This window comes from Anolis carolinensis, chromosome 5 (assembly GCF_035594765.1).
Source record: "Anolis carolinensis isolate JA03-04 chromosome 5, rAnoCar3.1.pri, whole genome shotgun sequence".
Lineage (NCBI taxonomy): Eukaryota > Metazoa > Chordata > Lepidosauria > Squamata > Dactyloidae > Anolis > Anolis carolinensis.
In genome coordinates, this window is record NC_085845.1 from 49637759 (window position 1) to 49648304 (window position 10546).

The 10546-nt window shown below is 39.0% G+C and overlaps 1 long non-coding RNA gene across 1 annotated transcript in view; it reads left to right on the forward strand.

Annotated features, from left to right (window-relative positions):
- LOC134299640 (uncharacterized) overlaps positions 1-7896 on the forward strand; it is a 70433-nt gene extending 62537 nt beyond the window's left edge. Inside the window, exon 2 of the long non-coding RNA XR_010006878.1 lies at positions 7640-7896. This is a non-coding gene — a long non-coding RNA (uncharacterized LOC134299640). The remainder of the gene's footprint in view (positions 1-7639) is intronic.
- Positions 7897-10546: the final 2650 nt, after the last annotated feature.

The following is a 10546-nucleotide window of genomic DNA, read 5'->3' on the forward strand; positions in this document are numbered from 1 at the left end:
AACTACATTTACACAAAACTAGCAATGAAACTGATAACAATAATCATCCCCCTTCTTGTTCACTTATTGCCCTTAGACTTGTTTTTCAACTTGCCCTATCTCTGAAGCTTTTAGGGCAGGCAGGAACATTTATAAACAACATAAGACAATAGAAACATTATCCCTAGCCTATTTACAAAAATAGTCCCTGACACAGATCTTCCTATCATCATCTGGAGCTGAGCAATTGGGGCCCAACTCTAATCATAATGTGGCATATGGAAGTTGTTGTCCATCACTTTAGATAAACCGCAGGACAAAAAAGATTTTAATTTATATCTTCTGCATCACATCATGATTATCAGATTGAAAACATGATAACAGTGATTTGTTTTCAGTGCTTTCTTCTGGGATGTAAATGCAGATATATAGAAGCACACACATTTTGATAGCTCATTAAACGTAGGAGAGAGGTAATTGTTGGTAGGATAGGTCCACAACACCTTGCACATTGAAGTACCACAAATCAATCTGTTAAAAACCACCTAGAGTTATTGGTCTAAGTATTCAGTGTTCTCATCCCATTGTCTGTTGAATGATGTTCAAAGCTAGGGCATACTCATTGACTATCATAGTTACTGTGGCAATGACCAAATGGTCCACTCTGAGCAGACCCCCCCCCCCCCCCAAAAAAGCTAGGAAATTGACATAGTTTGAGGTTACACCAGTTTTAGCTGGGGTTGTGGACTCTGGACCGTGGCTTCCTGGAAAGCAGAAAGTCAACCAGGCTTGTCCCAAAAGGCAAGAAGTAGTATGTAGTGAATAAATGAATGATTAAGAACTGAATGAGTCCCACACGGGCCAAATCTCAGTAACCCTAGCTCTATAATTCCTTATACTAGAAGAAAAATACATATGTCAAAAATGTGGTGAGTACACTGACACAGTGGACCGATTGCTGAAAATTTGCAATATGTATTTATGGACACTTAGTTTCTTGTCTTGGAATAAAAATGTATTAATCTAAAACTGGAAGGGGTTGGCATATGTGGAATAAATTACCTAAGGAATATATTATAGTTCTGTTAGCTGTTCGTCTTTACACTGAGCTTCAGAAATATGTTTAGTCAATGCCAATATTGTCAGCAATTCCAGGAAAAGCTAGGATCAAGGCAGGCTGCTGGATTTGAGGATTTGTTCACCATAATGATAGAAAAATGAAAGATCTTGTTTTTGCTCATCTCACACAGACTGCCATGAAATAATTCATTACTGCACTGGAGAAAGTCCTCCCACCCTTGTTTATAAATGATAGTGACTCAGAGATGCTGAATAGATTGCTCCCTTGAGAGATCCATATTATTGTGTAATAAATAAGCCAGAATTTAGTAGCAGGTCTCTCAATGGGCTTTTCAGCATATGAATTGAAGGGGGGGGGGGGGAGGATGGCAGTGGGTTTTTTAATTACATCTACTGTTCTTCAACCTAATTGCATAGGATAGTGAAAGACAACAATCAACAAATAACAACAGCAACAACAACAACAACAACAACAACAACAACAACAACAACAACAACAACAACAATGCAGTAGTGGAGAAATTAATACAGTAATGGAGAAAAGTGGATTGGAAAGAACTTGAAAAAGCATTAAAAGTAAAGCATTAGGTATATCTCAAATAACAAAGTCTGTATGTACCTGAGCTTTACTTCTTTAACATAAAAATTGGTAAAAGGTAAAATTAAAGGTTTCCTCTTGGCATTAAGTCTAGTCAAGTCTGAATCTGTAGGGTGGTGCTCATCTCCATTTCTAAGCCAAAGAGCTGGCAATGTCTGTAGATGCCTCCCAGATCATGTGGCCAGCATGACTGCATGGAGCACTATTACCTTCCCTCTGAAGCGGTACCACGTATTGATCTACTCACATTTGCATGTTTTTGAACTGCTAGGTTGGCAGAAGCTGGGACTAACAACGGGAGCTCATTCCATCCACAGATTCGACCCACTGACCTTCCGATCAGCAGGTTCTGCAGCTTAGAGGTTTAATCCACTGTGCCACCACAGCCCGTAGTAAAAAAATTAGTAAAAATTGGTACCAGATGCAAAAATAATATGAAAAGAATAGGGATAAGTTTTTCTAAAACACACACCAAAAAAAGCAAAGCAACATGTTTCTCCAAAATGGATCAACTTTTTTATCCAAAATGAACGTGAAATGAAAAGTCTACATCCAGTTAGGCTTGAATAATTAATAATTTTTTTTGAATCTTTTAGAAACTGCTGAAACACTTGAGGAATATACTGAGGAATGGTATTTTATCTTTCACCAGCCTCCAGTTTTCTTATGATTTTTATTTTAATAATGAAAGTTCTAGATCTATGATGTCTTTTAATTTGCTGGAGGTGGCGGGTGAGGCCTGCTTATCTTTCCTTTTCTTATATTTTATTGTTAATTCATACTCAGAAAAGTATTTTGGAGGCAGCTGCTATAATAATAATAATAATAATAATAATAATAATAATAATAATAATAATAATAATAAAACTTTATTTATACCCCGCCACCATCTCCCCAATGGGGACTCGGGGCGGCTTACATGGGGCCATGCCCAAAACAATACAATATAAACAGCATATAAAAGAACAACACATCACAACACAATAAGCAATACAATAAATAATAATATCCATTACAAAATAAAACAAGGAGACAATGAAAAACAAGGGCAGACCACATGAACATTAAGTTAAAACTCGGGGTGAGAGAGACATAAAAATAAAAACAACAGCGAAACAGGGTCATAAGGAAGTGGGGTATTCTGGAGGATAGATATTAGAGGGAGCAACGGAAAAGAAATATAAAATAGTTACTCTCCAAAAGCACAGCGGAAGAGCTATCTTTCCAGCAATCACACATAAGCATTGTGAGATCAGCTAGAGCAGAACCTTTTCTGTGATTAATGAATAAAATGTATTGATGTCTTTTATTACTATTTTTTTGGAATTAAAATGCTTTTTTGGAATTTTTTTGTTTCAAACTTTAAAATTGTATACATGGACTTTTATTCAAAGGGAGGCTTTGAAAAGCAATTCAAAATAAGTTTGTTGTTAACTGGTGTCAAGCTGACTTTGATTAAAGGTAACCCTATGAATGACAGACCCCGAAGACACGTTTTCATCACTCTGGGATGTGATTTACTAGATTGTATCTATATTGTATACCTACAATGGTTCCTTCCACTTTTCCTATTAACTTCTATAATAGTTTTCTAAGATCTACAGAGATACTGGCAGGAACACCTCAGCAAGCGAGAGTCCAAAAGTGACAGGTTAAAATCCAGAACCTCAAGCTATGGCTGATACCAAATGAGAGACTCCCTCCTGAGCACACAGAAGACTGGGCGCTCTGTCACTATGAGATGCAGAGCCAACCTTAAGAAATGGGACCACACAGTGGAGTCCACAACATGCGAGTGTGGAGAAGAGCAAATCACAGACCGCCTACTACAATGCAGCCTGAGCCCTGCCACATGCACAGCGGAGGGCCTTCTTAGAGCAACACCTGAGACACTCCAAGTGGCCAGTTACTGGTCAAAGGACATTTAGTATAGTCCCAAGTTTTTAACTTAGTTTGTGTTTTTAAACACATTACAACTGTACCCTCGGTTCACTTCTGATTTGATACGATGAAATTGCCTTCTATCTTGCCAAGCATCTTTGCCTTTTCTAGTGAGTCATGTCTTCTCATGATTTGGCCAAAGTAGAGCAGTCCCAATTTTGTCTCCTAGAGAGAGTTCAGGCTTGATTTGCTCTAGGAACCATTTATTTGTCTTTTCAGCAGTTCAGGGTATTTACAGAACCTTCCTACAGTAGCATCTTTCAGATTTCTACTACATGGTGTCATCTACATAACTTCATTAGTTTATGTCCCTTTCTCCAGTCTTCATGCCTCCTTTCTCTGAGTCTAATCCCACTTTATGTATAATAAATTCAGCATACAATTTAAACAGATAGAGGGATAAAATACAGTTTTGCCTATCTTACCAATTGTAAGCCACTCTTTTCCCCTATTCTGTTCTAATAATGACTTCTTATGAGTTATGTATAAGATCGGTGATTCTCAAGCTCTTCATAATATCTCTTTTCTGAGAATTTTTTGTGACGTATTTTTGCTGTATAAACAGAATATACTGTAAAAAAGTGATCACAGCCATGGCTTGAAATTTTTGGACCAGAAATTTTTGGACCAGAATCACCATGTTTAAAACCTCACCATAAAACCTACATGATGATTAGAGATTTCTCACCCTAGCCTTTCATAAAGGGATGATGGGATAGTTGATGATTTAGTTGTCAATTTAAATTACATTAAATTCAACTGTGTAACAACAACAACAACAACAACAACAAAACTTTATTTAATATACTGTCCTCTCTCCCAAAAGGAACTTATAACATTATAATTTATTGAAGTGTGTTATAATGCTGTATTATAATGCTTGTATTTTTAAAATTATCTTTTCAAAAATCTTGTTGATGGACATCTTGAATCTTAGTCTGGAGAGGAATATGAAACCTAAATCAAAGGAATAAATAACTATATATCAAGAATCCATGAAAGAAGGTTTGCATGTAAATGTGGTGGGTTTTTTTATTGTGTCAGAAGTAACTTGAGAACATACTGCAAGCTGCTTCTGGTGTGAGAAAATTGGCCATCTACAGAGACATTGCCCAGGGGATGCCCGGATGTGTTGCTGGGAGGCTCCTCTCATGTCCCCACAAGTTAGAGTTGACATACAGGAGCTCACCCTGTCTTGCGAACTCAAACCGGCAACTTTCAGGTCAGCAACCCAACCTTCCGGTCAGCAGTTCAGCCAGCACAAGGGTGTTGGTGTTATGTTGTGTGCTTGCAAATCATTTTTGGTTTATTGTGACCCTATGGTGAACCTTATCAGCAAGATTTACTCTAAGAGGGTTTGTCTTGCCTTTCTCTGAGGCTCAGAGAGTGTGACTTGATATCCATTTCATCACATAACTTAAATTCCATGAGTTCTACACTTAAAATCTGGTATTCTGTGTGTCCACTACATTCGTTTTGGTTAAAGTGCAGTTTTTGAGTCTTTTAAACGTTAAGAGCAGCATTTTTTTTCCAACGTATCAGGAAGAGGTGAGGAAATGGATTTTTCTCAAAACTCTGGATATTTTGCCAAATTTTGAATGAAGTAGCCCTCGTTGCTCTCAGGTTAGGATCACTCAATTTGTGGGAGGAGAAATTGCGGGAGGAATCAAAATAAACTTTTTGGGGCAATTTCCTCCATTTCCTTCTGCTCTCCAAGCAGGAAGGTTTGGTTGTAAGCTACCTCATAAAGCTTTTCCTTTGCAAAAAAATAAAATAGCCTTTTAGGGTACTTTTTTCCTTCCTTCCATGATTTGTCTGTGTCCTGTGTTGGGAGGGCCAGTGCTGTTGCTGTTCCAGATGGGTTTCCCTCCCATCCCTTTTCTCTCTCTCTCTCTCTCTCTGCTGTTGGGAATTGGGGGAGTTGTAGTACACAAAAGCACCGAGAGGGATGGTCGTTGGGGCCAAATGTCTGCAGTGTAGAAACCACTTCATTGAAAAATACACAAGACAACTGAGTGCACTAAACAGTGTGACTGTAAGGTAGGGAAAAACTCCTTTTTATTACGGAATGGAGTTAGACTGAACTTTCTTCTTCTGGACACTTCTGAACACTTCCCAGTATAATCTGATGGAGTCCATAAAGGTCACCCTAGGAGCTTCCATGGCTGAGCAGAGATTCAAACTCTGGTCTCCAGAATCTTAATATAACACTCAAACTACCACACCATGTTAAATTCCAATTCATGCTCATGTCTTCTCAAAGTCAGCTTTTTTTCAAAAACAACCCTAAAGCAATAATTTTTCAAACTCAGATTTATTAAGGAAAATTGTTTTATTCATATTCTTGTATTTGCCTTCAGGTTTAATATGAATATGTAGAAAAATTGACATCTCATGAGGTATAGGATAATTTCCATAATGTGTAACCGTCTATTTTTATTAGTCCTTAAATAAGGATAACACGGAGAAAGAAGAAAAATTCTTCCCAGGGTTAGATTTACCTGATTAGTGACCATTAAGAACACATAGCCTAAAGTCTAGAGGCAAAGTCTGTGCTCGCTCTACTTGTGTTCAGCTAATATATATATATATATATATATATATATATATATATATATATATATATATATATCTTCCAAGAGCTACCTATATGGCTGTTATAATAGTGATTTTATCAATATTCATACTTCTTCCAGTAGTGAATGATCATTACCTTTAACGTTTGAGGATGTAGCTCCTCATTGTGGAAAGATATCCTGCATATGATGCACAGAGACGCCCTTAGAACAATCATATGAATTCCTGCTTAGTTGTTCATTCCACTGAAAATAGTGGGAGTTGAGATGCTTCCTGATACAGCTTTGATTGTACAGTCCTCCTTCACTCATTCACAGAATGTTACAGGGGATCAAGATGACAATGTCCACTCCAGTGTTTTCTTACAGCTTTTTTTAACCACTGATAATCTCTGTGTGTGTGAAACAGGAGCCTAAATTCTGCTTTGATGGATGGTGCTATGAACCTTCATTCTCAAGGCAAACTCATTTTCTGGGGCTTTTTTTTTTTGGGCGGGGGGGTGTTTGTTTTTTTTTCATGTCAGGAGCAACCAGAGTTGCTTCTGGAGTGAGAGAATTGGCCGTCTGCAAGGACGTTGCCCAGGGGACGCCCGGATGTTTGGATGTTTTACCATCCTTGTGGGAGGCTTCTCTCATGTCCCCGCATGGAGCTGGAGCTGAAAGAGGGAGCTCATCCATGCTCTCCCCGGGTGGGATTCGAACCTGGCAGCTTTCAGGTCAGCAACCCAACCTTCAAGTCACAAGGCTTTTATCCCCTAGGCCATCGGAGGCTCTGGTAAGACTGTACAGGATTTAAGCCCATTCCCCACTTCATGTATTTAAAGAACAATTAGCCTCTGGATCATGCAACAAATATTCAGACATGTCCTGCCACCTCATTATGCGGGCTAATTTGCCCATTGTACATGAGTTTCTCTCCCCTTTTGCCATGGTGTCCATTACATGACGTACATCTACTTTCGGCAGGGCTTTATGGCAAAAGGGGAGAGGAAACAACATATGCTGCTTCAGCAGGAACATGGAAAGCTTCCCGTGTTGCATTTGTAACAATGGGGAGAAGCTGGGTGGAGTATGCTTCTCCCTGTGAGATGGGGCCAAAGGTAAATCGGGCAATGTGGGGCATGGGACAACAGGTTCTCCATGCCCTCAGTGGGTTCCCGATGCATAGTGAATTCATGTTAATGTGATACGATCCCTAGAACAGAACCCTAGTAGTTATTGAGAAGAAGTTTCAGGAATTAAATGGAAAATCCCATGCTTGAACCAGAATATATCTATAAATATAGAATAGTCATCTCAAGGAGAAGGATTGGACCGCCCTCTTCTCTGTAATATTTGTCTCCCACATCTTTGTTGAGAGTTCTTGAGAGTTCTTCTCCTTGGAAGACAAAGCAGATGTACCTTTGCAAGAACCGTTACAGAAGTCTGACAGCCTACCAATTTTTTCTTTGGTTCATCACATCAGGTGAGGTCAATTTCAGAGCAGGAAGAGGAGTTGGAGAAGAGGACCCCCAGTTCATGATAGGTGGAGGCTCAGGTGTCTGGCTCAGCCCATTCCTTGCTGATGGAACAAAAGGCTGCAATCAAGACATCAAGATCGGCACATGTATGGAATGCACTCCTTAAATATTGCCTGGAACCAGGGGGTTGACTTAATAGGCTGTCTATGTAAAAAAGATACTTTTTCCAGCCAACAATAAAAATTCACTTCTCTTCTTGATACTTTAGTTTTTGCAAGTGTGTTTAATGTATTTATGATCCTTGGACTGTTTATTAAGTAGACTAAAGCGACTCCCTAGAACTCAGTCTCAGATTTACAGCTTTCAAATGCCTCCTCCTTCCATGGCTTCTGACTTTGTCACCCTGCGTTCTTGTTTGATATAGAGAGCAGGACGGTACAAGATATTTGTTTATGGAAAGGAATGTTCAGTTTATGACTCTCAAGATTCCCAGATAGATGATCTTTCTCAACATAGCATTTGCATGAATTCCAATACTGATAGTCTCTTGTGCCAACATCAAAGAACAGTGTTTATTTCTTCAATCAGTATTTTGTTATCCAATGTGTTTTTCCTTTATGGAGATTATCTATGTGATACTAAGAATGGTTTTGAGCTGTAATGGTCCATTCTTATACAATGTAATATCTACTAAATGTAGCAGCAAAAATATGGCTATTGGCAGAGTTTTAAAACATCAGGCTAGGACAATTTAAATGCTAAAAAGCAAAGAAATGCAGTTAAGCAATTTCTGCCCTTGGTGGCTAGCGCTCAGCGACTTTAAGTCGCTGCACTGTGACATGAGATAGTGAAAGGAAAAGAGGTTTCTATCATCCATTCCATATACTGTACTATTCATTAATTGGATGTTGCATTTAAATCTTGCAAATTATGATATACAATTTATTTTATGTTTCTCAGACAAAATATTACCAGCATGGATTTTAGTTTCAGTGCAGCCATCATATTTCCAGGGCTGATGGTCAAAGCTCTCAGCTAATGCTTAGAATGAGATTGGTCTGCTCACTCAACCTTACTATTTTGACTAATTAAATTTAAAAGCATGTATTATTTTTTAATCTGTTTTTTTCTTTTGATAAAGGCCAATTTCTTATACTGTATATATTTGATACTATCAGTCATCCTCACCTCTTTTGTATCTGGGATGTATCAAGATACCTATGTATCAAGATAGTGAATTCAAGATGGTGTACAAGAGCAAATGAAAAAGAAAAATGTGAATATCTACAAATATTTAAAAACAAGAGCAGCACCAAAACCACTAAGGCCATTAAAAACCCATTTAGAAAACAGGTATTTTAATGTAATGTCTAAAAACAGGAAGAGAAGCCGTAATAATTCTGAAAGAAAAGTTTTCCCACCATTTTGGAGACTCAGGGAGCTTCCAGACAGGGCCCAAATCCGCACCAAAGTGGGTTAATAAAACCTGCTTTGTTGTGGATTTGGGTCCGCACACCCTCCCCCAAAACCTGGGCTTCTCTGGGGGGTGTCTAGACACCCAGAAGCCCCCTCCCCCAAACTAGCTTTAAATGTTAAACAAACTTATTGAGCTGCCATAAAACTCCTCCGGCAGGCCTCCTGGCACATAGAAATGATTTTCCTCCTTGGGTCCCCACCTTCTGGCATGTCATTTCTGCAAGCCAAGAGGCTTGCAGGAAGGGCTTAATGGTGGCCTTGTAAGTTTTGTAAAACTTTGAAAGCTAGTTTGGGGAAGGTTCTCTTAGTTCTCCAGGCTCATGGAGCATGAAGAACCAGGAGGGCTGTGGGGACTGGCCCCCAGGAGTACACCGGGATCAGTCCCCACAGGTGCAATATCTTATTACATCTGGGCCTTTCAGGAAGGCCCAGGTCTAATGGGGTATCTAATTAATTTGGTATCTAATTAATCCCAAAGTAATTATATTTTTCCAGAGGCATCATTTGGACGCCTCTGTTAAAAGTCCGACAGGTCCCACATTTTGGGGCTTGTCTGGAAAGGCCCTCAGTGTGAAGCTCTCCTGTATCCACTAAGTCAGTGGTTCTCAACCTGTGGGTCCCCAGATGTTTTGGCCTTCAACTCCCAGAAATCCCAACAACTGATAAACTGTCTGGGATTTCTGGAGCTCTAGGCCAAAACACCTGAATACCTACTAGGCTAGAGCAAATTTTTCGTTATTTCGTTAAATTCGTTAAAAATTCGTTTCGTAAGCAATTTTGAATTAATATTGAACCATCTGCTCACTGCCCTTACAAATATTACGAATTTGAATAATAAAAGTACCTTTTTCGTTTGTTTCTGATGTCTTCGGATGAAGCTGTAGCCCCTCTGAGAGGAGAAGCCATGTTGGCATGCCTCTCAGCCAATCAGAGCGGAAGAGGGAGGGAGGGAGAGGCATGGACATCGATCTGCTAGCATTTTAAAAAAAATGTTGCTTCAAAAATCCCCAAAAATCAGTGGATGGGTCAAACATTATGAAACTTGATAGGCAAAGAGTACTTAATTTTTGCTTCCATTCTGGCAAATTTCATCATAATAGCTTTCATAATGCAGGAGAACGAAGCCTCTGAATATTGACCATTAATGAAGCAATTCGCCATAACGAGAGAAAAAACTCCATTTCCCAGAAGCCTTAGCAAGCCAATCAAAGTGGAAGGAAGAAGGACAGGGAGGCGTGGCTATCGATCTGCTAACATTTTAAAAAAATGTTGCTTCAGAAATCCCCAAAAATCAGTGGATGGGTCAAACATTATGAAACTTGATAGGCTAAGAGTACTTAATTTTTGCTTCCATTCTGGCAAATTTCATCATAATAGCTTTCAAAATGCAGGAGAAGGAAGCCTCTGAATATTGACCATTTATAAAAGCATTGGGC